We start from the raw sequence: 5,190 nt of genomic DNA, 5'->3' as shown, positions 1-5,190 counted from the left end.
GTTCTCTCTTATCTTTCTACATAGATCCTGAGGCAGTGGTCTCTCTACCAGCATTGTAATGAATTGCTTACGAGTCATCTCCTTTCATTGGCTCTGAGCAACTGAAGCAAAGCAATGGTTCTTTTATATCTCTCTAAGTCTTTAGAAAATTTTATGTTTAAACTGGATAGAAAAAGCCTTTAAGTGAGCAGGGTGGAGACTTTCAGGGAGGGAGATACTTTAAAAGGTCAGGTCTATTTGTTTCAATCCCTAAGAGGGAAGATTAAGTGGGTAGTCCATGATTCCAGCATAATGCCCATAATAGAAAACCTATATTATAGAATGATCAGTGGTTCTCAACCTGTGGGTCACAACCATCGGAAAACATATATTTCCAATGGTCTTAAGAACCCCCAACTATAAATTTATTTTCATTGCTGCTTCATAACTAATTTTGCTATGGAGTGGTTTTTCAATTCCTACGACCATCAGAAATACGTGTTTTCTGAAGGTCGCGACTCACAGGTTGAGAACCACTGATGGCTAGCTGTTTTTTAGGGTTCAGGAAAACCTTCATAGATCAGATAAAATTTGATTTTAGCTTTGGGGAGGGTCAAGTCATTCCCCCCCCCACCCCTTTCTTCTTTCTTTTTGACAGAGTAGAAGGAAAACAAAATACTGTCTGAGGTGCCTAATCATTTTTCACTTCTTAGTTTACCCAAAGCTCCCCTTCCTTAAGGTTTTAATTCTCTCGTTGTAGCTGAAACTGACTTTTTCCCCCTGAGCAGAAAGCACTGCTTTCATTTTCTTAGCGAGGACATAACACGGCAGTAATGAACATACTACCTCATATTACATTTGTAGTTTGCCACTGAGGAGAGAAAGTGTTTCACTTGATAAACTTCTTTACTCCTCTCCAAGTCCTAAGCCTTTAGAATAAGACGTTAAAGCGATTTTTAATTCTTACTGTTGCCTATTATTTATTCTTTGATGCTTCCTAATGAGTAAAATTACACTCAGTGACACGGGACACTTGAATTCACTTTCTACCAGGAGTTTGAGGCTTCACAGGCTGCTGGCCCTTTAAAAAAAAAAAACAAAATTAGAGCGGGGCAAGAAGGCAGGGCTCCAGGTCTGTAAAGACCGCTTATCCAGTTTCTTCCGGGAAAGGCAAGTAGAGGCCCTGCTCAGAGCATGCTGGGACTTGCAGTTTATCTCCTGTCATTTCCTGTTATTTCTTGTCACATCTCCTGCTCTGGACCGTGTGATGGACTACAGCTCCCAGAGGGCCAAGCGGCGGCGGCGCGTCCTGTGCTCTAGCCGCGCCTGGGCGGCTAGTTCAAGTTGCCATAGCTGCGAGTCCCGGGTGAGCGGAGTCGGTTGCGAGGCAGCGTTGGGTCAGTTGCACCTTCGGGGTCGCTGGTCGCCGCGGGAGCCGGGTGGGGCCTCGGCGATGATCCGGCTTTAAGAACTTGGAGTCACCTTGGGTCTAAGGTACCTGCCCCTATCTGTTCTCTTGTCCTTTCTCTCATTCCCCCCCCCTGCAGAAATATTTGCGTCCCACTTCCCCTTGTCCTAGGGTGGAGACACAAGAGCTGCAGGGGTATGTGGGGCGGACGGGTATGTGGATACGGTGTTTGGTGACATGGGGGCCACGGCGTGTTTGCATCCCTCCGTAGGTCGTCCACGGTCAGGTCGGTCTGAATGTGCCGTGTCCTGGCTTTGGAGCAGCTTGCTGGAGGCTCCCTCCCAGATGCTTCAGGCTGTCTGACATTGGTTTGACTGCCCCAGGGGTGTAATTGGTGATTATATCTCTGTCCTCTAGTCACTTGAGTTTCCTCTGCTAAGTTAGGAGATGCCCGGGTGATTAGCAGCCCCCTTTTGAAATTAATTAGTAGAAATACCAAACTTTGAATGCCAGCCACGTTCCGTATTGGCTTAGTGGACTGGGTCTGTTAGGCAAAGCTAGATGTTGTGGCGTCCTTGTCAGGATTATGCAAAGCATTTGGCACAGTGCCTAGCACACAGCAAATTCTTAGTACTTCTTCCTAAAACTAATTGCATCTAACAGAAACAGCATACAAACCGTACAGGTGGTTTTTAAATTTTATAGTACCTGTATTAAAAGTAAAAGGAAACTTCTGAGATTAGTCTTAATCTATTTGGCACAGTACATTAAATACACTCTAGTGCATTTTGCTTCATGTAAATATACATGTAGTAAATATCAAACTTTTTTGTACACACACTTATTTATTTGTTTTTGAGGCAGAGTTCTGCTGTGTGGCACTGGTTGGCCTGGAACTCGCAGTGTAGCCCAGACAGGTCTAGACATTGCAGAGATTACCTGCCTCTGCCTCTACAGTAAAGGCTTTTGGCACTACCAGGGCTATAGTTTAGGTTTTTTGAAAATGGTACAGGATGTTCAGAATCTGGCATGTATTAATATTTTATATTCATAGTGTGTATCAATTTGAACTGGCCAGGTATCTAGAGTCATAGCTAAATAACTACTGCATCGGACAAGCAAGAGAGATGAACTTTGACAGCTGTAACTTGGTATAGAACAGTGGTTCTCAACCTGTGAGTCGCAACCCCACTGGGGATCAAATGACCCTTTCACAGGGTCACTTTAGACCATTGGAAAACACAGATATTGGAAGTACAGTTTGTGACTGTAGGAAACTTACAGGTTTGGAGTAGCAGCACAGATAATTTTATGGTTGGAGGATCAACCCATGATGTGAGGAACTATACTGAAGGGTAGTTACATTAGGAAGGTTGAGAACCACTGGTATAGAGAAATTTCTCTGTGCCTAGGACTCATCATGTGATGAAGCTTGCTGCTTTCCTTAGAAAAGTGTCTAGTAAACCTTTGCTTAACTGGCCGCTCTGAACATCTCCCAGTCTCTCATCGATTTTCTTTTCCCAGAATACCCTTCTTGGAATGGCCTATTGAAATCCATGGATAGCAGCTTTCTTAGATGATTTTTTCCTAAGGATCCTTACAGTTTTAGAAGTAGTCATAAAGTGTTGAGAACATTTCTACCCTTTGCAATTTCCTACAACCAAATATGTAATGCATTTATTTGTTTGTTTGTTTATCTGTCTGGCTTACCACCGTGAGAACTGATTAGCCTTATATAATACATCTTTAAAGGGATAGAGGCTGGCCTTAAGTTACAAATGAGCAAGCAAAATCAGAAAAGCATGTTAATGTTATTACTTAGGTTAGGCTCCCACCTGACAGATATACTCAGAATAAGTACTTTTGCCTAGACTTGGGGTACAACTCATGCCCTAGCATGACCGAGCAAGTCCAGTGATGCTGAGTTCTGGGCAGAAGATGCCACTTACTAGGGATTTGCAGGTTGGGCATCTGGGTACCACATGGGCTTCTGGATGACATAGGAGTGTATTTTCACTCCCCCTGGTATTCCCTAATCTATTCGTAGGGAAGATGAAGTCATTTTCATTAAAAATTGAAGTTACAGTTCTGTCTGCTACCTGTCTTGTTGGTTTGTAGGTGTTTTGCGGGAAGTGTAGAGGCAACCAAAAAGATCGTATACTCGAGTAGACCTCTTGCCCTGAACCTCATGAAGAAATGATAGGAGGCAGGCCCCCTGAGCTCAAAGGACGGCAACGCAGAGTTCTGGGAGTGCATTTTGTAAGTATGCTTTCTCTTCTGAGTTTAGCATCTGAGGAAATCGTTTACATTTATTGAATATTCAAAGTGGAAAAGGCCTTGCCAACAGTAGGAATTGGGCCGGGGGCAAGAAGCTCCCTTTTGATAGTAGTGTAAAATTAAACAGGGTAGCTGTACATGACACAGTAAAAAAAATCAGATGAACAAATAGGCGGACATACGCCTTCACCTCTACCAAAACCAACGGACTGGCTGCTTTTATTAAACAAATGTTTGGGAACCTGCTCTCTCCCGGAGAGGGCTTGAGGCTCCTTTCCCAGGCAATACACTCGGTTCTTTTTCACACTTAGCAGCATTTGTCAGATATGTGTTCGAGGTGCAGATAGACTCCTTGCTTAGAAATTCCCGAGCCAGAAGAGTGATCTTTATTTCCAGATTTTCCAATTCCAGATTCCCAGTCCTGCCCCACTGCACAAGGCCTCATGGCTATTTATAATTGTTCTCTAGTGGATTTGACTTACACTCAACATTTCTGGGTTGATCTTTTTAAATGTTTAAAGGATATTACTCTTTTCTTTTCTAAACACAATGAATGGTCTGTTGAGGTAAATAGCTATAATTTTCGGTTTCCATAAATTGATCATGTTTGTCACAAATTGTCATTCGTTATCAAAGATTTAGTGTTAAAGCTTAATTTTTGTCATAGAGTCAAAATTCTGGACTTTGAAAAGAGATGCCTTCTGTTGTATTTTGATGGTGAAAGACGCTGACATACAGGCATTCTAGGGCCTAGCGCTGAATTTTTAACCCAAGTCGTCTTATATGGAGTTAAAGAATTTTAGAGTTAGAAAGATATAAGTCTAGTAGGTTAATGCACTCTGGGAGCTCTATACAAATTGACACATTTGGAACACATATAAAAATGCTTTAGAATAGACTCACTGTTATGCCTTTAACAATGTTAGGGGGCTCAGACTGGTTTGAATATAGTCATACTCTTTATAGTCTGTTTTCCTATGTAACTATATATTGTTAAATGGTCACACGAAAAGCAGAGACAAGGTTTGCAATACAGTCCAGACTGACCTGGAGCTCAGGATCCCTGCCTTAGCCTCCCCAGTGCTAAGATTTAAGGTGTGTTTCACTTACCTGGGCCTGTTTTAACCATTATCTTTGTGACTTAGTGAGTAGATTTATTTAATGTATTCATCAGGGGATTTAGTTGTTTCTTATAATTCTTAAGTAAGATTCTTCTATATATATCTTATACATAAGTTGTAAACACATACACACACACACACACACACACACACACACAAACTTTTGTTTTCTTGAGACACTGATCATAGAAGCAGAATTTCTGAGTCAAAGTGTGTATTTACTTGTTCTGCCAAGTTATTCTCTAGAAAAGCTGCCCGTATATGTATAGATCGTCTACTTTTATTTATTTACTGTTGTGTGTAAGTGCAGGGGTGTGTGCTCCATGTGTGTGTAAGTGCAGGGGTGTGTGCTCCATGTGTGTGTAAGTGCAGGGGTGTGTGCTCCATGTGTGTGTAAGTGCAGGG

The 5,190-nt window shown here is 42.2% G+C and overlaps 1 protein-coding gene across 1 annotated transcript in view; it reads left to right on the top strand.

Moving 5' to 3' along the window:
* Nucleotides 1–1,366: 1,366 nt before the first annotated feature.
* Cep128 (centrosomal protein 128) overlaps nt 1,367–5,190 on the top strand; it is a 344,929-nt gene continuing 341,105 nt past the window's right edge. The window contains exons 1-2 of the mRNA XM_028777280.1: nt 1,367–1,473; nt 3,506–3,646. The gene's annotated coding sequence lies outside the window, so the exon portion shown is untranslated. The remainder of the gene's footprint in view (nt 1,474–3,505; nt 3,647–5,190) is intronic.

Source organism: Grammomys surdaster, unplaced genomic scaffold, assembly GCF_004785775.1.
Source record: "Grammomys surdaster isolate TR1022 unplaced genomic scaffold, NIH_TR_1.0 279, whole genome shotgun sequence".
In the NCBI taxonomy this organism is placed as follows: Eukaryota; Metazoa; Chordata; class Mammalia; order Rodentia; family Muridae; genus Grammomys; species Grammomys surdaster.
The sequence above is the reverse complement of the archived record's forward strand: the minus strand, read 5'-3'. Positions and strand labels throughout refer to the sequence as shown.